Source organism: Aquarana catesbeiana, linkage group LG04 (assembly GCF_042186555.1).
Source record: "Aquarana catesbeiana isolate 2022-GZ linkage group LG04, ASM4218655v1, whole genome shotgun sequence".
In the NCBI taxonomy this organism is placed as follows: Eukaryota; Metazoa; Chordata; class Amphibia; order Anura; family Ranidae; genus Aquarana; species Aquarana catesbeiana.
The window spans coordinates 365,212,373-365,234,947 of record NC_133327.1 but is presented as its reverse complement, the minus strand read 5'-3'; positions in this window follow the sequence as shown (position 1 = coordinate 365,234,947).

Here is a 22,575-nt window from a genome sequence, read left to right as displayed (position 1 = left end):
CACCGGGACTGGTTCCTAAAGGCCCAGGCTGGGTTTAAGCCACTTGTTTGATTTGGCTTGCCATCTGGTAAGCATTCTACTTACTATTTGCTGTTCTATTTGATCCATCCGGTCATCCATCAATTTTGACTTATCATTGGAGATTTGAATTCACTTATTTTTGGACTTTATATGCACTTTAAAGGACTGTTTATATATTCTTTTTATACCACAGTGGTATTCACATGTAACAGGTTAAGCGCTGTTTTTTGTTTTCTATATTATTATTTGGTGTACCCCACTTATAACCGCAGCATATCCACTTATTTTCAGCGCAGTTTTTTTTCTTTTTACTCTTGTGTGAATTTTAGCCTCAGGTTCCTGTTAGCTGACAGGAGTGGCACCCGGTGTGGTCTTCTGCTGCTGTAGCCCATCTGCTTCAAGGTTTGATGTGTTGTGTGTTCAGAGATGGTATGCATACCTTGGTTGTAACGAGTGGTTATTTGAGTTACTCTTGCTTCTGCTATAACTTCAAATGTGCTCATTCTCGTCTGACCTCTGACATCAACAAGGCAGTTTGGTTCACACAACTGGATATTTTCTCTTTTTCGGACCATTCTCTGTAAAACCTAGAGATGGTTGTGTGTGAAAATCCTAGTAGATCAGCAGTTTTTTAAATTCTCAGATCAGCCCGTCTGGCACCAACAACCATAACACGTTCAAAGTCACTTAAATCCCCTTTCTTCCTCATTCTTATGCTTGGTTTGATTTTCAGCAAGTCGTCTTCAGCACGTCTAGATGCCTAATTGCATTGTGTTTCTGCCATGTGAATGACTGATTAGCAATTTGTGTCACCAAGTAATCGAACAGGTGTACCTAATAAAGTGGCTGCTGAGTGTATGTGCAGCTCCATTTGGATGACCAAGCTAGATGGCCAAAGACCCCAAACCTGGAAGAAGCCAGTGAGAGAGCTCTCTTATATCACATCTTTGGAGGAGAGGTGAGTGTTGGAGGGTTTCATTCTGATTTAAAGGCAAAACTTATGGCATTTTTTTTAATGTCCTCAAGGAGGGATTTAAAACAAAATGCGTTCCTAATTGCAATTCTCATCTCCTCTCTGGCAGTGTCCACCACAGCAAATCCATTTCACAACCAGATACTCTCAGACTTCCAGGTCAGGGACTCATAAGCCCACTCCTGAGGGCACCCAGCTCAATGATGTAGAGACAGGTGCTGACATGATGATGCCAACGCCACCCTCTTCCTCATGGAAGGCCGCTCACCACTGGAAGAGAATCTGAAGAGAAAAAGGACCCTACGCATCATGTGACCGGCCAGAAGCCATCTGTAAAAGGTGAGTAGAAAAAAGAAATACCAAGAGGGAGGAGCACTGCAATACTCTGTATTTCTTTTAGAGGTGTCTTGAAGCTGGTCACATGATTACTAGGGATCACTCTTGCTAAACCTGGTTGGTTGAAACATGTCAGTGCCTGGATTTGAACCTAGAACCTCTGCTGTGTCAGGCAATGTCTTTTCTTGCTGAGCTACCAGCCAGTTGGTACCTCGCTCCTGTCTTCCCGACTGCCATCCATATTTTGCTACTTCTCGTTATCGACCCTTGACTATGCTTCAGCCTGATCCCAACTTGCAACTACTCGTTACTGACCTTTGGCTTGTTTACTGACCTTTGCTTCTCTTTGATCCCTATCTGCTTATCTGCTACTGGACCCCAGCTTGCTCAACCCCTGGTGGGGTGATCCTGAGGACAGTGACCTGGTATTAACTTGCAGCAAAATCCATCTCTACCATCAGAAGCTCTGGTGAACACCAGCCAGTACTTAGACCCGGAACCCTAGGTGAGCCCGCGTCATTCATCAGGGTGACTGCCTATCCTGCTGGTTGGTGGTAGCTCCACTACTACCATAGAAACTGGTCTTCGTGCCTGACCCCTGATCGTGACACAGTGGGCAGTTTCTATTGGACTAATCATTGCAGTCACTTGTGGAATAAAGTTGTGAATATTGTGACATCCTTGGTGTGTGGCTGCTCATTACCTCCACAGATTGTTAAAGTGCAAATGGATCTTTCTTAACTGAGCAACCACTATTCCGGAGACTGCTAGAGTGTATGCTTGGGAGTGGAGGATGGTGTTTATCTCTACAGAATTAAAATATACATGTAGCACCCTCTACCTTTAGGTAGGTGCTAGAATAGGATTTTCTGGGTTTAAAGCTTTCAGTGTAGGCAAATTAAGCCAGGCCTGTGCTTTATGCTGGGCCTGGTTGTTTTGATTTGGGACTGGGAGTGTTTAGTGTAGTGGTGGGTGTGACCACCTGTGCTCTGACTCAGAGGCGCCTCCCCTGCTTTCAGGAAGATTGTTCTGGAACAAAGGTTGGACCTGGGGTTTGAGTGGCAGGCAGCTCATGTGAGGAGCTCTGACCAATTACCAGTCGGTATTGGCAGGGGGGCACGCCTCCCATATAAGCTGGGGTCACATGCTGCCAGGGAGGAGTTCTGAAGGAGCAAAAAAAGGAGAATGGAGTCATAGGTTGCTGCCGCAGGGCATCCCCACGTGGGGGGCACGCCGAGGAGGGACGGAGGAGCTGCTAGGATGTATTCCTGTATAAAGATCTTCACCATAGAGTGAGTGTCAAGCTGCTGTGACCGGGGAACACAGGACCTGCACACAGGAGAAGATTGGTGAAGGAGAAGCAACAGTAGGATCGATGAGAGTAGAGCAACGTTCTGTCGCCGGGGAACACAGAACTTGCCTTTTGAAGAAGGTCAGTGTGAAAGAAGCAAAAGGAGAATTGTGGAGAGTAGTGCAGAATGCTGTGGCCGGGGAATGCAGCGTTTGCAGTTATGGACTGGCTGGGAACAGTAGTCCGCCTATTACCATGTGCTAGGCCTTCGGGGATAGGTAACGAGTATCTCTGGCCTGGTAAGGCACTCTGGTAATACCTTCCAAGAGATTGTGTAGCTACCAAATTCACTGAGCCACCGGGGAGAGGTATTGCATGCCTCTGGCTTATTGATTTGCTAAAGCCACACCATTCAGAGACTTTACTACAGTAACAAAGTACAGCCAGCAAGCTGGGGTTATTCAGAGTGATCCCTTCTTGTTCTATTGGAAGTGAAGCAACAGTAATCTAACAGTTTTGCAGTAGAGGATTTGTACAAGAAGATAGGAATTCAGAGGAGGAGTGATATTCTGCAGTAGTCAGTGCAGAGGAGTAGGAGCAATAATCTGCAGAGGAGATATGCAGAGGAAATAGACTGTGAATGTTAGAGGTGCATCATTTCAAGACTAACGCTGCTAATTAATGTCTTACCAATGTGTTGACAATTCAATAAGTGCTATGAGCATCCTATATCTTCCTTTACCCCAACCAAGTTGTATCCTGCAATAAATGTAACAAAACTATGCAAATGACTGCTCATTGTCTCAAGTGCTATATGGGGGTCTGGCAGCAGGGTGATTTGGCGGATTGTTTGTCAGTAGTGCTCACACCATGGCTACATACAGATAAGCTCTATAGCAGGGGTAGGCAACCTTTTGAGCACAGTGTGCCGAAAACGGAAAATTGTATACTCACCTTTCCGTAATTTTCCTTTCCTGACGCATCTTCATGGCAGCACACACTGGGTTGTGACTCCGCCCCCACAACCTGACAGGATTGGTCTATCTATAAAAGTTGAAGAGAGAAGACCCCCACCATTCTCTGTATATATCATCTAAGATAGGGTGGGAATCTGTGTGCTGCCATGAAGATGCGTCAGGAAAGGAAAATTACGGAAAGGTGGGTATACAATTTTCCGTTTTCCTGACGCCTTCATGGCAGCACACACTGGGAAATAACTCGCCAGTCGGGAGGGTGCAAATTAAAGTTTATTATTCTAAAGAGCCGTGGAATTGGCTGTAATAATGGATCTGCCAAAGTCCGCTGTAGTTAGTTGTGCAGAGTCAATTTTATAGTGAGAAGTAAATGTATGTCTTGACGACCAGGTAGCTGCCTTACAGATTGTTTCCGGTGAAACTCTGCAGTATGCTGCCCATGAAGTTGCCACTGCCCTGGTTGAGTGTGCCTTGATGCCTTCTGGGATGGCTAGCTGCTGAGATGAATATGTCTTTTTAATGGTGTTGACTAGCCAGGATGCGATTGTTCGGGAAGTTGCTGGATGACCCTTCCTAGGACCGTGAGGAATTATGAGAAGAGTATCTGATTTTCTGAAAGAGGCTGTAGCTTCCAAATAGCTGGTAATGATAGTTTTAACGTCCAATGCATGAGGTTCACCCTGGTTATTAGTAAAGGATGGAAGATTGATATCTTGATTATAATGAAAAAAAGATGATACCTTGGGAGTGAAACGTTCCGAGGGCCTCAATACCACTCTATCGGGATAGAAGACTAGGTAAGGTTCTGTTATCAGTAATGCTTTTAGTTCTGAAACTCTTCTCGCAGATGTAATGGCGATAAGGAAGGTTACCTTCAGAGTCAGGTTCCAAAGTGAAATTGTCTCAGTCGGCCAAAAAGGAGGTTTAGATAATGCATCGAGTACTGTAGAGAGATTCCATGCTGGAAATGTGGGTTTTTTTGGAGGTCTGATTTTTAAGCAAGCTCTCATGAACTGAATCACTAGAGGATGTAGTGCCCATCTAATGCCTGTTTTAGCTGAAAGAGCCGAAATCTGGACTTTAAGTGTACTAGAGCTTAAGCCTTTGGTAATACCTAACTGAAGGAATTCCAGAACTTGTGGTGGTTCTGGTGATACTGGGTTCCATTTTTTTTGCTGAGCCAGAGAACAAAACCTATTCCATACTTGCGAGTAGGTCTTGTTGGTGGTGCTTCTTCTAGCTTGAAGAAGAGTGGAAATGACCTCCTGTGAGCATCCCTGCTCTAACAGCCGAGTCCTTTCAATTTCCATGCTGTCAAGTGTAACTTCTTTGGAGCTGGGTGTAGAAATTGACCCTGGGACAGGAGGTCCGATGTAACTGGGAGAGGAAGCGGTTGTTGTAGGCTGAGTTGTAGTAGGGTTGTGAACCACGGCCTCCTCGGCCAGAAAGGAATTATGGCTATTACTGTTGCTGATGATTTCCGAAGCCTGGATAGGAACCTCGCAATTAAGGGTACTGGGGGAAAAATGTAACCCAGCTTGAAATTCCACGGATGGGTTAGACAATCCGTCCCTTCGGCTGATGGGAAGGCTGCTCTTGACAGGAATCTCCGACATTTGGCGTTCGCAGGTGTGGCTGCTAGGTCGATTTCTGGTGTTCCCCAAGTTGTTGCAAGAAGGGAAAAGGCCCGTTGGCTCAATGACCACTCGTTGTTGGAGAGAAGCTCCCTGCTCAAATAGTCGGCCAGCATGTTCTGAGCTGCTGGAACATATACCGCTTTCAGGTCTATTAGGTGTACTTGAGCCCACTCCATGATAGGGCGAACCTCCTGCATCAGAGTGCGACTCCTCGTACCTCCTTGCCTCTGGATATATGCCACAGCGACTCTGTTGTCCATCCTTATCACCACGTTCTTCCCTACCAGGTATGGAGTGAAGGCTAGAAGTGCCTGAAAAGCCGCTCTGAGCTCTAGTATATTGGATACTATCCCCTGGGCTTGAAACTTCCACTGCCCTTGTGCTGCGAGATTTTGGTAATGAGCTCCCCATCCTAGCTGGCTGGCATCTGAAGTGATCACCTCTGGCTGTGGAGAAACTAGAGGTTTGTATCTCTTGAGATTCCTGGATCGAGTCCACCACCACATCGATTGTTTCACACACCTGTGTATGTAGATTCTCTGAAGCATTGATACTCCATTCCACTGCCTTAGAAAAGAATTCTGTAAGATTCTTGTGTGCCATTGGGACCACTGGATCATGGGCAGAGTCGCAGACATGGAGCCCAGGACACTCATACATACTCTGGCTGGCAAGTGTGTAACCGAGATTAGCCTCTGAACTTTCTGAATCAGAGGCATGATTTTTTCCTGAGGAAGCTGTACTCTGTTCAGGACGGTGTCTAGCTCCGCACCGAGAAAAATCATCTTCTGAGTGGGCTGAAGCTTGCTCTTCTGCCAGTTCACCAGCCAACCAAAGTTTTGCAGAGTTGATAGTAGGATCTCTCGGTGTTGTATCAAGACCTGGCGACTTTCTGCTAGAAGAAGTATATCGTCCAGATAATGATGTACTCTCAGACCTCTTTCTCTGAGGTATGCGATGAGAGGCAGAAGAACCTTGGTGAAGGTTCTGGGAGCTGATGAGATGCCGAAGGGTAGGCATTGGAACTGGAAGTGGTGTTGATTGATTGAAAAGCGGAGAAATCTTTGAAAAGCAGGATGTAATGGGATGTGAAGATAGGCGTCTGATAAGTCTATGGACAGCATCCAATCTTCTAGATTCACCGCTAACAGTATGGACTGTAGGCTCTCCATCTTGAAGGTTTCTAACTTGATATTTTTGTTTAGTCTCTTTAAGTCCAGCACTGGCCGCAAATCCCCCGTTTTCTTTTTTACTAAAAACAGAGGGGAGTAGAAACCTCTGCCTCTTTGACATAATGGAACCTCCAAAATTGCCTCCTTTTGTTTTAGCTCCATTATGTATTGCAGAAGGATTCTTCTCTTTTGTTGAGAAGCCGGGAGATTGGTTGGCAAAAAATGGTTTCTGGGGATCTTGTTCAGGAATCTCCACCTGTGACCGTACTTGATCATAGAAATGGTCCAATGATCCCTGATGTTTTCTGACCATATTTGTGTGAATCTTTTTAGTCTGGCGCCCACCCTCGGAAGATGGGCGGGCGTACCTTCAAAAGGACTTCTGTTGTTCGATAGAAGGGGTGGCCTTGGTTTTTCGCATCCTCAGGAAAGAAGACTGTGTGTTCTTCCAGTTTCTTTTAAACTCTCTGCCTGGTCTGTATGTTTTTGCTTCTCTGTACCTTTCTGGAAGGTTACCTTTGTAAACGGGACCTCTTGGTCTCTTAGGTCTCCTGTCAGAGGGAATGAGCCCAGATTTTCCCCCTGTCACCTTAGAAATTGCTGTATCTAATTTGGAGCCGAAGAGGTTGGGACCATCGTAGGGAATTCTGCACCAATTTGTTTTTGATGCTGCGTCTGCTACCCAGGGTTTTAGCCACAGAGCTCGTCTTGCCATAACCGAGGCTAACATTGCCCGGGCAGAGCACCTAATAATGTCCACGGAGGCTTCTGCGATAAAATCGCCTGCTAATTTAAGTTCTTGTAGAGACGTAATTACTTTCTCCAAGTCTATCTCTCCCTGAAGAGATTTCTCAATATTGACAGTCCAGCCTGAAATGGCTCTACCAATTGCTGCTGTGGTGACTGCTGGTCTGCAAGCGCCCCCTGCTGTGGAGTAGGCTTTTTTGAGTTCTAGGTCTATTTTCCGATCCAGAACGTCACGGAAGGAGACGGCATCTTCAATGGGTAGGGTGACATGCCTTGCCAAACGCATCAAAGAGGCATCCACAACCGGGGCATTGATTAAGGAGGTGACCTTAGGTTCTCTTAAAGGGTACATTTTTGCAAGTCTATTGTTTAGGTTAGGCCTCTTGTCGGCTCTCTCCCATTCATCTTTGATCAAATCATTTAATTCTTCAATGAAAGGGAAGGTTTCTGGATCCCTCTTCAGGTTCGGAAAATATTTCCGCGTTTTTTGCGGTGTTTCCTCAGATTCTTCCCAACCTATGGCCTCTTTGACAGATTTTGCAAACGGTTCGACCAAGGTGAAGTCAAAACCTGTTGGCACTTCCGAGTCTTCGTTCTCTGAAGGGGATTCTGGATCTGCCCTTACTTCGATTGCTGAGCGAGGAGGAGCCATGGAGGTACCTGGTTCTGACCTGGCCGGCAGGGGTGCAGTTGACTCCATTATAGATTCTCTGACTGATTCCCGAATCAGGTCAGTTACTTCTCTGACGTCCGATTCTCTATCCTTCGTAGCTTCATTGAAGCACGAGCGACATGCTAATTTATCTGGCAAAGCAGTGGCGCCACATACCCAGCAGCAATTGGCTGCGGGACGGGTGTGCTGGGTTTGCTTGCGACGTGATGAGGGCGATCTTCTATGATGAGATCGGCTACGTCGAGAACGACTGTGGCGTGAGTGACCACGACGAGAATGGCTACGGTGTGAGTGCCTGTGACGAGATGAGGAGCGTGATCGGCTTCTGCGGGATCTTCTGCTTGAGGCACGGCTTGATCTCTCCCTGCGTCTTGATTTAGACCTGGAAGGACTGATAGAAGAAGTCTTGTCAGAAGATGTGCGCTCTTTTTTTTTTTTTTTTTCAATACCTACCATACGGACAGCCCCTTACCTTACAGGACGTGGGTGGTCTGCTTGGGCAGTGGTCTCCATGAGCAGAGAGGAAGAATGTAGGCAGGAAAAAAGGTCTGGAATGGGTTAAAGAGGAAAAAATATACATATATATATCTATGCCAAGATAATAATAATAGCATATTTCCCCCTTTTTTTTTTTTTAAGTTGTTACTTTTTGTTTTGTTTTGTTTTTTTTTTTTAAATAAAAATACCCTTGTAATGATGGATCAGGAAGGATCATAAGGACTTACCAGTTTCCAGAGGGAAATTCAGTTCCAGGATGCCAAGAAGAGTCAGCAAAAACGAGCAGAATAGCAAACTGCTGTATTTAAAAGTCAGAGCCCTTTTTTAAATAATACCACCCGCCGTCGCGCCAAAAATGACGCTCCGCGCATGCGCAGAAGCGTCGCGATGGCTCCGGCGCCATGTGGGGAACTGGCAAACGTGTAGGCTGTCCCTATTCGATTCTCCCGCGCATGCGCAATGCGGGGCGAGACGCGCTGGCGGCCATCCTGCATGCCTAGAGCGCCGTGGGACTACAGGTACCAGAGGGAGAATAGATTATAGAAGAAAAAGAAAAAGAAGTGGAGACCACTGCAATACTTCAGCTTCTTTAAAGCTTACTATGTGCCAGATGATCCACGATGCTGCCCCTGAGACCACCAGAGTGGGGGCTCCCTCCATAGAAGCTCCTTTAGAGACTGTACAAGAGGGACTTCCAAACAGGAGAGGCTTGAACCTGCTGGGGTGATGCGGTAAGAGGCTCTTGCGATGTCCAACCATCTTGTCAGGTGAGGATAAAAAAGAGAATGGTGGGGGTCTTCTCTCTTCAACTTTTATAGATAGACCAATCCTGTCAGGTTGTGAGGGCGGAGTCACAACCCAGTGTGTGCTGCCATGAAGGCGTCAGGAAAAATGTTTTCAAAGAAATTGAGCGTGCCGATTTTAGAACAAAAAAATATCAACCTCACACTCTCAATCACGAAAGGGAATTTTTATAAAGTAAATGCTGTAAGCTACTTGAGTATTAGTAAGAAATGAACATCCTGCACTCTCGCGCCTCAGATTAGCCCTAATTCATGCACCTTCACATCTCAGATCATTGTCCCCCCCTGCAAATCTCTTCCACCACTGTAACCCCCTGCACATCTGCCCCATCACTGTAACCCCCTGCACTTCTGCCCCACCACTGTAACCCCCTGCACATCTGCCCCACCACTGTAACCTCCTGCACATCTGCCCCACCACTGTAACCCCCTGCACATCTGCCCCACCACTGTAACCTCCTGCACATCTGCCCCACCACTGTAACCTCCTGCACATCTGCCCCACCACTGTAACCCCCTGCACATCTGCCCCACCACTGTAACCCCCTGCACATCTGCCCCACCACTGTAATCCCCTGCACATCTGCCCCACCACTGTAACCCCCTGCACATCTGCCCCACCACTGTACCACCCTGCTCTTCTGTCTCACCACTGTTACCCCCTGCTCATCTGCCCCACCAATGTTCCCCCTCTCTCATTTGCCCCACCACTGTACCTCCCTGCACATCTGCTCCACTGCCGTACCCCCATGCTCTTCTGTCTCACCGCTCAACCATCTTCTCATCTGTCCTAACGCTGAACTTATCTGCTCATTTGCCCCACCACTGTGACCTGCTTTCACATCTGCCCCACCAATGTACCTCCTGTACATCTGTCTCACCTCTGTACCCCCCTGCTTTTCTGCCCTACCACTGTAACCCCTCGCTCATTTGTCCCACCAATACACCTCCTTTCACATCTGCCCCACTGCTCTACCCCCCTGCTTTTCTGTCCCACCACTGAACCCCCTTCTCATCTGGCCCAACACTGAACCCCCCTGCTCTTCTGTCCCACTGCTGAACCCCCTTCTCATCTCTTCCACACCTGTACCCCCCCTGCAAATCTGCCCCACCTTTGTACCCCCCTGCTCATCTGCTCCACCGCTGTACCCTCTTCTCATCTATGATATGTGTGATTTGCAGAGTGGTGAAAGGAAGCAGAGATGAGACACATCTACCTGTCCTGGCACACTCATCCTGTTGATCCACCTCTCACATCCAGCCCACGTGCTTGTACATACAGTACATACAAGCATATGGAATGGATGCGCAATGATTAGCTCAGGTCAGGTCATTTTCTGAAAGCAGAGGGCCTGCGTGGATCATAAGTTGGCACCCTGCAGCTGAGAAACAGTACGGCACTCCGCAGCAAAAGTTGGATGTGATTTTCATTGCGTTGAATACTGGCTGTGTCTTAAAGAGACACAGAGTGCAGGGGTTCAGTAATAAGTGACACAAAGGTTCAGGAATCATTTCAACAAAGTTCCCAGAAGCTCAACAATAATTCCACAAACTGTCACCTGATTGTGGTTTTCTCAATCACAGTGAAATCCCTTCTTTCTGAGATTGGTAGTGGCAACCAAGTGAGTCCTCTTCCTCCAGATGGTGGATGGGGCTTGCAGGACTGTGATTAGCTTTAGCAGTGGCCAATGACAGTCCTCCTCCTCCTGGAAACAGGGATCGCCCCCCCCTACCAGAACTGCACCCAATTTCTTCCCCATCACAAAAGCTGGCAATCACAGCTACAGCAAAGTTAAAGAACCAAACAAGGTTTCCCATCTTTTACAATGTGTGGGGGCACAATGCCGCCCCCTCAGTGCAGGCACAGCGTGGGGAATTCTGAAATTGGAATGCATTAGTGTCTCACTGACACTTCCCTGTGCTACTCTGCTGATGGGGAGGGGGTCGAGTGCCGGCAAAAGAAGCTTTGCGTGCCACTTGCGGCACCCATGCCGGGGGGTTGCCTACCCCTGCTCTATAAGAGATAAAAAACAAGTGGATCAGGAGATCAGAGAATCTCACTCTGCCACAGCAGCAATGGCTGTTTTTGCATTCAAAACATGGAAACTGGACTATGTAAATCCTTCACAAATTCCATGATTCAATTACTGCAATAATTATGCATACCTCCCAACTGTCCCTGATTCAGTGGGACCATCCCAGGAATTTAAGTAAATCCCGGTGTCCCACAAATCTAGGCTGAATCACGCAGCTGGGTCCAGTGCCGGAACAAGTGCCGCACCTGTCAGTGTGCGTTGTGCTGCAGCTGTCAAGGCTGAGACTGACACGCTCAGTGCCCAGCCAGCACAGCCCCCCCCCCCCCCCCCACCTCCTGGTCGCCCACCAGCTTTACATCCCACAAGAATGGAAGAGGAGTGAGGCAAGGTCTGCTCCACCTCATCCTCATGTCCCCGTGTCTGCCCACAATCCCTGTCATGCAGCCAATCTGTGCCTGTGAAGGGTTTGTGTGGGTGGGAATTTTGAAGCAGTGACCATGATGTCACTGCCTGAGCATCTGGAGACCAGCCAGCCTTGGGTGAGTGAAAGTCTGTGACTGAACTCTCTCCTCTATCTTCCTTCCATCTAATCCTTCCTTTCTTCCTTCCACATAATATAGTGATCCTTCCTGCCTTCCATGTACCATAGTGATCCTTCCTGCCTTCCATGTGCCATAGTAATCCTTCTTTCCTGCCTTCCATGTGCCTTAGTGATCCTTCCTGCCTTCCATGTGCCTTAGTGATCCTTCCTGCCTTCCATGTGCCATAGTGATCCTTCCTGCCTTCCATGTGCCATAGTGATCCTTCCTGCCTTCCATGTGCCATAGTGATCCTTCCTGCCTTCCATGTGCCATAGTGATCTTTCCTGCCTTCCATGTGCCATAGTGATCTTTCCTGCCTTCCATGTGCCATAGTGATCCTTCCTGCCATCCATGTGCCATAGTGATCCTTCCTGCCTTCCATGTGCCATAGTGATCCTTCCTGTCTGCCATGTGTCATAGTGATCCTTCCTGTCTGCCATGTGTCATAGTGATCCTTCCTGTCTGCCATGTGTCATAGTGATCCTTCCTGCCTTCCATGTGCCATAGTGATCCTTCTTGCCCTCCATGTGCCATAGTGATCCTTCTTGCCCTCCATGTGCCATAGTGATCCTTCTTGCCCTCCATGTGCCATAGTGATCTTTCCTGCCTTCCATGTGCCATAGTGATCCGTCCTGCTCTCCATGTACCATAGTGATCCTTCCTGCCTTCTATGTGCCATATTGATTCTTCCTGCCAGCATGTGCCATAGTTATCCTTCCTGACTACCATATGCCATAGTGATCCTTCCTGCCTTCAATGTACCATAGTAATTCCTCATTCCTTTTTTCTGTATAACATAGCATAGCTCCCAACTGTCCCTGATTTAGAGGGACTGTCCCTGATTTGGAGCAATGTCTCGCTGTCCCTCTTCCCCCTCATTTGTCCCTCATTTGTCCCTCTTTTTGGTCTTGTAAGGGCTTACCTAGGTTGGAATCCATGGCGCAAATGGTTCCGGATATGTAGGTTTCAGGGTTGGGTGTACTGTGCCTTTAAACAAGTGGACTTTTTGCTGCAGCTCAGCAACGGTCTGGCCCAGGCTGGAGACTTGCAGAGTAAGGGAGGTGAGCATCTTGTACATCTCTGCAGACTCCATTATGGTCAGTTCATAATGTAAGGGCTTACCGAGGTTGGAATCCATGGCGCAGAGATGTACGCTCACCCTTGCAAATAGACACAGCCCACAGGAATTTGCCAAAGGATAGTCGAAGTAAAGCCATAGTCAGGGATTCCAGAAGTCAGAATAAATGATAAGCAGAGCCAGGGTCAGAAGCCAGAGTCAGTCTTGAAACGCTGTAACTGGAACACAGGTATACTGGAACCTTAGGCAAAACAGGAAACAATGAACTGACAAAGCCCTCAGCGTGAGGCAATGTTTTATACCCAACTGATTGGATAAACTGCCTCAGCTGAACCAGGAGTGACAAGTACTAATTGCAACAAGATCCATTGTATGGCCCTAGTATTTTATGCAGAACTAGGCAAAGCTGGAAAGCAACCTGAAAGGAACTGAGGTGTGGCTCAGAGGCAAAGTAACAGGCGCACTAAACAGGCAGTCATAGGCTCAATACCTCTTAGAGCCACTTGGGGTGTGACCACGCCTGGCTGTCTGCATGGCACGGTAGGGACTGCGACAGTTCCCTTCCCTTAGGAATGCCCTCAGAGCATTCAACAGCCTATTTCCATTGGGCTTTCTTTGTTTTAGAAGTTCCAGCTGGGGAGACTTTCGTCGCTCGCAAGGCTCTTTCAAAAATCTTCAGATCCTGCTTACGGACTATAGTGCCATTCGAGGCATACGTACAGTCGGGAGGTAGCGGGAACATCAGACCGGGCAGCAGGTACTGGAACATCAGACTGGGTACCAGTCAAAGATTCAGGGGCGGCAGGAAGGATCCTAGTAGTACCCACTTGCTGAAACTTTGGCCGAGGTGAACGAGTTGGGCAGAGAGAGATAAGGTGCCCTCTTACACCACAATAGAAACAGAGTCCACAGTCTCTCCTCCGCTCTCTCTCTCCCTTAGACAGCTTGAACCGGATGGAACCGATCTCCATGGGTTCCACATCATCCAGGGTAGGAGTGGGTAAAACCTCAGGAGCGTCTAGGCTTTGAGGGGTTAGGGCTTCATAACTTGGCACAGAGTGGGATGGCTTGGAGTCGTAACTGTACTGAGTATTCCTGTTCCTGGGTACCCGTAGGCCACGAGAACTAGGAGCAGACTTGGGAACACTGGTTTTCTTAGAAACTGTAATATAAGAGTCCAGATCAAACACGAAAGCCTCCCAGCTGTCCAAGACTGGACTCCTCTCCTGGAATAGCTGAAAAGCCCATATCTTGGTTAGCCCAGTGAGCAGGTTGATGGATTCGCAAACCTTTATAAAGTCAGAGGCATAGGTCCTAGGCTTAAGAGCGAACAGCAGCTCGCAATCCATCCTGAAGTTCAAGAATGATGCACGATTCCCATCAAACTTCTCAGGCATCACAACAAATGGTTCCGGACATGCAGGTTCCAGGGTTGGGCGTACTGTGCCTTTAAACAAGTGGACTTCTTGCTGCAACTTAGCAATGGTCTGGCCCAGGCTGGAGACTTGCAGAACAAGGAAGGTGAGCATTTTGTACATCTCTGCGGACTCCATGATGGTCAGTTCATTATGTAAGGGCTTACCTAGGTTGAAATCCATGGCGCGGAGATGTACGCTCACCCTTGCAAATAGACACAGCCCACGGTAACAAAGAGATAAGCTACCTGCGCTGTGAATCTGTGCACGGGGGCTTGACAGGAATTTGCCAAAGGATAGTGGAAGTAAAGCCATAGTCAGGATTTCCAGAAGTCAGAATAAATGATAAGCAGAGCCAGGGTCAGAAGCCGGAGTCAGTCTTGGAACGCTGTAACTGGAACACAGGAATACTGGAACCTTAGGCAAAACAGGAAACAATGAACTGACGAAGCCCTCAGAGTTAGTCAGTGTTTTATACCCAGCTTATTGGATAAACTGCCTCAGCTGAACCAGGAGTGACAGGTACTAATTGCAACAAGATCCAGAGTATGGCCCTAGTATTTCATGCAGAACTAGGCAAAGCTGGAAATCAGGCTGAAAGAAACTGAGGTGTGGCTCAGAGGCAAAGTAATAGGAGCACTAAACAGGCAGTCATAGGTTCAATATCTCTTAGAGCCACTTGGGGTGTGACCACACCTGGCCGTTGGCATGGTAGGGCCCGTGACAGGTCTGATGTATATTAAATGCCCTTTTTATCTATCAAAAAGTGTTTTCCAGTACTAAATCTTTCATCTGATTTCTAAATTGCTGCATTTGTAAATTTCAAAAGCCAATATAAAGTAATAGTAGTGGTAAAAAAAAGCACTTGTGGGTTTAACCAATCTTGTTTTTTTGTACAATTCTCCTTTTAAGGGGGCGTGGCCAGGGGTGTGTCCTATGCCCGAATACTTTTGCTGATAGGTGTCCCTCATTGCCATCTCAAAAAGTTGGGAGGTATGACATAGTGATCCGTCCTTCCATATAACATTGATGTAGGAAAGGGGCGTTTCGTGTGCATTTCCCGCATTGCATGCAACCATGCTGTGAGATGCAGGCGGGTGCCATTAATTGTTAAAGGCAGCGTGTTTCTCCCCACCAAACCACATGGTACTGCAATACTGAAAAAGCAGTGCTTTGCAGAGCGTCCCCATTCACTTGAATGGGTTGTGGTTCGTGGACAGTAGTGCCCGGCAATGTGTCAGGGGATATAACTCCTGCCTCAGCCATGAAGCAAAGCATCCCAGCTGTAGCAGATGTACACCCTTGGCTGCTGCCTCTGAAGCTAAAGGGGGAGCACTTGGCACGATGGTAAAACTCTGTGGTTGAGCCACGGTTTTACCACCCCTACAACCACTTATGTAAATGAGCCCTGAGTGTTATGTTGCATATTTCTGACATTTGAGATAAGCTTTCCTTCTGATGTCCATTTGTTCAAGCAATGCTGCACTGTATACAGCACCTAAACTCAGCTTCTGTTTAACCACTTCAGCCCCAGACCATTTGGCTGCCCAAAGACCAGAGTGTTTTTTGCGATTCGGCACTGCATCAGTTTAACTGACAAACAAAATTGACGTCCTTTTTTCCCCACAAATAGAGCTTTCTTTTGGTGGTATTTGATCACCTCTGTGAATTATTAAAAATTTTCCTTCGCGCTGGTGGATAAAAAATAGATAATAATAGTGACTAGATAATTTAAAAACTAAATATTTCTTATCAAAAAGGTGAAAAATATTGCAGCAAAATGAGGGTGTTCACACCAACACTTGATACAGTAAATATTTGAATGAATTTCGCGCAATATCAACGATAAATATGTGTAAAACTGTGTAAACATAAGCAAAGTTGTAACTTATTTGATAGTGGTTGCTGCAGCCAATGTTGCTAGGATCAGCGATCTCTATGTTGCAACATATAGCAATTACCACTATCTTTTAGTAGAGTGATGGTGCTATAGTATAGGAGTGAAAACATATAGATATCTATTATATTGTTGTAAAAAAATAGCCGTGAATGAAAAACAAGCTAAAATCCCATGAGTAAATTATCGTGAATAAAATAAATACAGATGAAGACACGTGACGGTGTCGTAACGCGTAAGGATTGGCTGGAGCGGCATACACAAACTGAAGCACAAGTGAGAGGGCGCTGAGAACGCCAGACCATTTACCTATTTACTCTGCCTGTTTTTGATGTATTAAATGTAAGAGCAACACCCAAATAAATACCCCCCCCCCTTTGATTTTAAAACGTTAATACACTAGTGGAGCCTTTTTTCTCTCCCCTCCTCCCTCATTTTTATCTCCCTTACTACTGAGTTTACCAGAGCGGAGTGACATAGAAGAAATCATGGAGAGATAACAACAAAGAAGGAGAGGCTCCTAGACATTGCTTCTACGTCTTAAAGTCACAACTACTGAAAGCCTGATTATTGCAAACTCAAGGTGAGAGTTCTGTGAGACCACATTTGGAGGCACCATCACAAGAATAATACACTCAGTATACAACATAGAACAGATCTGAATAGAAGAACCATTTATGAACTATTTATATATCGCCATCTATCTCCTTTTTCAAGAACTTTATATTTATATTTATAATTTTATCACCTGCACTTTTTAGGCTGCATTTAAGTGAATTGTGACTGCACTAATTTTAAAAGATCATTGTTGGTACTTTTATTGTTTAGGATATCACTTATGATTGGTTGCACATAATATTATCTATTCAAAACCACAGAAGGATTATTTTTACTCACAAGTATTTATTTTATTCACGATAATTTACTCATGGGATTTTAGCTTGTTTTTCATTCACGGCTATTTTTTTACAACAATATAATAGATATCTATATGTTTTCACTCCTATACTATAGCACCATCACTCTACTAAAAGATAGTGGTAATTGCTATATGTTGCAACATAGAGATCGCTGATCCTAGCAACATTGGCTGCAGCAACCACTATCAAATAAGTTACAACTTTGCTTATGTTTACACAGTTTTACACATATTTATCGTTGATATTGCGCGAAATTCATTCAAATATCTACTGATCACCTCTGTGGTTTTTATTTTTTGCACTGTAAACAAAAGAAGATCGTCAATTTTGAAAAAAAACTCAATATTTTTTACTTTTTGCTATAATAAATATCCCCAAAAAATATATAAAAAAACATTTTTTTTCCTCAGTTTAGGCCGATACGTATTCTACATATTTTTGGTAAAAAAAAAATCACAATAAGCGTTTATTGATTGGTTTGCGCAAAAGTTATAGCATCTACAAAATAGGGGATAGTTTTATGGCATTTTTTTTTTACTAGAAATGGCGACGATCAGCGTTTTTTATTGTGACTGCGACATTATGGCGGACAGATCGGACACTTTTGGCGCTATTTTAGGGCTATTCATATTCATACATCGATTAGTGCGATTAAAAATGCACTGATTACTGTGTAAATGTGACTGGCAGTGAAGGGGTTAACCACTAGGGGGCGCTGCAGGGGTTAAGTGTGTCCTAGGGAGTGATTCTAACTGTGGTGGGGGGGCTGGGCTATGTGTGACATGACACTGATCACTGCTCCCAATCACAGGGAGCTGTGATCAGTGTCAGTGTCACTAGACAGAACAGGGAAATGCTTGTGTACATCAGCATTTCCCCGCAATCACACTCATGGAGCTCGCAGCGGGCATGCGCGCCCACAATGCCGCGTCTTAAAGGGCAACGTACAGGTATGTTAATATGCCTGTACGTGCCCTTCTGCGGACGTATATCGGCGTGAGCCGGTCGGCAAGGGGTTAATCATCCCTCTTTAAACCACTCCCACTGTTAGGTGCAACTTGACAATGACCATCATTTGCTACAATGTGCTACATATACAGCTGCACTTATTTTTTGGCCTCCTCCCAGGGTTCCTCAGGTCCTTCATAATCCTCTGTTTTAATCTCCCTGTCTATTTTCAGTATATACTTTACAAAACCAGATGTATTCAAAATATTTTTTGAATGATTGTTTTGAGGTTTATATAAATCCATGAGACTCCAGGTTGTAGCACGGCAATCAAAGCATATCTTATAGGTACAAGGAAGCCCAGGTTTTATTTAACCAAGGCCCTTAAAGGAGAAGTACAGACAAAGCTCGTTTGGCTGTACTTCTCCTGTGGATCACAGGAGTGCCGTTTATGCACCCATGTCAGGAGTGCATCCATTTTCAGCAGACAGAGGGCTGAAGCCACCTGACGTCACAGAGTCGGTCCAGGCAAGGGAAAGATCACGATCATATGGACCGACACCTGGCAAGCCACTGAGAGCCAGAGCCGGAAGCTCCTGCCCCCTCCACAGCCCAGCACTCCAGTGAGCGTGGGGGGGGGCAGACCAGAGAGCCGATGACCAGGGCCGCCATCAGGGGGTACAGTCAGTGGATACAACTCTAAGGGGCCCAAGGGGCCCTCCCGGGCCAGAAGAAGCCAGGATGGGTGGAAGGGAGCCGTGTTGTGCTGCTCTATGTGTCATTGAGCTCAGACATCAAGCTTTTTACTGCCACCTCTGGCTACTATGTGCATGTGCACCCCTCATGTGAGCTGCCTATACTGTGCTCCTCTGTGTCAGCAACATGTCAGCTTTGTGAAAACGAGCTGGGACTAGGTAGGAAGATTTCCTTTACAAGTAGGGGCTGTGAAGGAAAGGAAGGGGGCTGATTGTGTACAGGGAGGGGCCAGAGGCTTGTGTGTTTACAGATTTGTGTATATGTGGGGCTGACATACATATATATACACACACACACTGTACAGGTGGGGGCTGACATATATACAGGCGTGAGGGGGGGCTGGCATGTATACAGGTGTGGGAGCACATTTATACAGGTGTGAGGGGGCTGACATATATACAGGTGTGAGGGGGCTGACATATATACAGGTGTGGGGGGCTGATATATATACAGGTGGGGGGGGGCTGACATATATACAGGTGTGGGGGGGCTGACATATATACAGGTGTGGGGGGCTGACATATATACAGGTGTGGGGAGCTGACATATATACAGGATTGAGGGGGGGCTGAGTGCATATGGGTGAGGTGGCCAGTGTGTGGATTTGGTGGGATGGCCCATGGACAAGCCCTGGGGAATGTTGATGCTCAGGCTCAGGGGGACCCAGGCCTAAAGCTATTTAAGGGGCCCAAAAATGTCTGATGGCTGCCCTGCCAATGACTGACAGTCACCGACTCTCTGCTCACGGAGCTGTGAGAACCGGGCAATTAGCAGTGTTTGATCACTCGATTCTCAGAGTTAGAGCTGGCAGGGGACAGATGCTGCATCCAGCTAGGTAAGTATGATACACAAACAAAAGTGAATCCCATACTTCTCTTTTAAGCCCCTGTCATGTTTGGTCTGACCCACTTTTTGCATTGGGCGCCGCAGGTCACTATCTCCCTAAAATGTCCCTCATTCTCAAGTTCAAAAGTTGGGAGGTATGTATTCGAATCAGTCAAGCTTCATGGTACAGTTAAAAGAGAGTAGTGGTCTACTAATTTTAACCATAAACGGGGTTTCTGTTTATTAAGGACACAACTGCAGAGAAAGAAAGACTTTTGCATTCAATTTTTAATCCTTTCTAATAAAGTAATGAGGTATAGGGTGATATACGTTTGTATTTATTTCAAATAAAGATTTTTTTTTTAACCCTTGACAGTTTTCTGCGCTTTAGTGACTTTATATTGTGAAGGTGATTGCCACTACCTAACTTCTATGGGAGGAGGGCATGTTAGGGCATATATGAACCCCTAACAATTCAATGCTTCCTGTCAAACCCACTGATAGGGGTTTACAGGTTGTCCTCCTGTACCAGGCCCAAGCCTCATCGGATCAACAGAGGGGGCTTAGGATTGCCACCTCATCCCTTTAAAACCTAACACATATTATTAACACAGGTTCTGTGGCTGATTAAGGTGGTAATTAAACTCATTTGGTGCCTTATCTGCATTACATTAGCCTCAGAACCTGTGTAATTCATATGTGTTCAGGTTTAAAGGGATGAGGTGGAAAACCTAGGGGGGGCTGTCATATGTCCCCATGATCTTTAGTGACAGCCCCAGGAATCCTGTGGGAAACATTTCTGGATTGCCAAACCTCAGAAGAGAGTAAGAAACTCTGGCTCAGCCACTGATTGGAGGAAGAGACTGAGGATGGGGGCCACCTAGTCAACTCTCACCAATAAAATTCTACTCCTATCCTCCTTAATAACAGGGCACCAGGTGACACAAGGGGCTCATGTTTCTGGACTACCTCCCCTTCCAGTCAGGCAGGCTGTATGGAGTCCCATGATTTCTAATAGCGGCCCTGCCTCCTGTTGTATTAGTACTTTGAAAAGGGTACTCCATTTTTCTAAAATCCTCCTTACTCAGCAAATCTCAATTTAAATGAACCACTGTATGTTATTAGCTGCCAAAAAACATTGCTAAAGATTGAAAGAAACAGTTTATACAATTTGTGGAGGTCAGACTATGCATAGACTCATTTTACATTATTAAGAAACTCACCAGTATACTTTTGGATATCCATAACAAATTCTTGCAGTATGGACTGCAGTAGATCCAATATTCCCATGCCTCACTTCACGAGAAAGCATTACTTTTTTGCTCTTATTATGAAAATAAGAGTTCCTTTTAATTACTCTTTATGTCAGCATCCCCATCCATGTGTCTTTACAAGATGCAAATCTTTAAACCAACTTAGAACATGTGGCCCCGCTAGGTTAGATCAGGACAGCCTTCCATTTTTCCTTTAATTTGTCAATCACTTTTGCACTTCTCTGTAGCTTTGTTTCCACATACCCCCCTACCAGGGTCCTTTTACATCCAATAATAATTAAGACATACTTGGTTGTGTATGCACTGTTTTGTTGTATGCTGTGAACCTCTATATTCTTGTTACAATTTATTCTTTTAAACAAAAAATAATGTATTTAAAATGAAAAGGCTACTTAATTTTGAAGGGCTCCCCTCTTGAAGCACCCACACAATGCTGAAGTGTTCGAAATGAAGAGGGACCCAGTAAATTATCTGGGTCTGGAGTGCAGACCTGTTATCTTTTGAGAGGGATATGATGCATTTTATTGTAATAACTTAAAAAAATTAAAGAAATAGCACTGCTTTTGTAACATGACTGACTTAAACCATTTAAAAAGAATGGGCTATGCTGGTGGAACTCTCCATCACCCAGTAATTATACCAGATCATCAGATTTTTATGATCAGCTTTAATTTCTCTATCTTCAATCACACTACTTGAGAAGCAGGTGTAGAAATAAATGTTAAATAATATGTGACTTACTGGTAAGGTTCAAAATTAAAAAAAACCCAGCATAAGCATTTGTGAAAACAGGCCACCCTACGCTAACTCAATTTCAAGTGAACCTGTGGCCAGACATTTAGAAATTTAAAAGAGAAGTGTGGGATTTAATAAAAATACAAACATTCATATTCACCTAGGTAGATGCAGCATGGGTTTGATGCTGCATCTGTCCCCCCGTTGCCTGTAATACCAAGGACCGAGTGATCAAAGACTGCTGATTGCTCAGTTCTTGGTCTTCAGTGAGCAGGGAGCCAGTGACTGCCAGTCATAGGCTCTCTGCTCTGCCTCTCCAGTGCTCACTGGATTGCTGGTCTATGGAGGGGGCGGAAGAGGCTGGCTTAGGCTCTCTGCTGCTGCCAAGGCATCTGGGTGGATCACAACATTAAAGTCAGGATCCCTGCAGAGCCTGGACCAGCTGAGTGAGATCAGCCGCTGTCTGCTAAACACAAGTCACAGGAGTGCAGAACTAAGTCCACTCCTGTGACCTACAGGAGAAGTAGGACCAAAATGTTGTGGACCTGCTTCTCCTTTAACTTATTATGTGCTTATTATGAATGAAAAAACTGTACATTAGCAGGATTAATAATTAGAATAATGTTTTAAACCAGGGCTCAAAATTTCAAGTTCTGAGCTACTAGCCAGGCCTTAAAGTGGATGTAAACCTAATGTCATCCTTTCTAAACTACCACCATAGGGGTTATCTATAAGGATATACATGCCTCCTGCATGTATCTTTACCTGTGAAATGTCTCCCCTCTGTCTGTTATGAGACCCGAAAAACTGCAGATTCTGTGGGTGGGTCTGTTGTCTGGAGCTCGGTGGGTGGAGTCGTGATGTCAGTAGACTCCCCGCCCACCTCTACACTTCCCTTGTCAATATGCATTTTCTCCTGTTTATTTCTAACACTGAACTTCTGCTCTAACATCCAGTGAAAAGACAGGAAAGTAACCACATGACT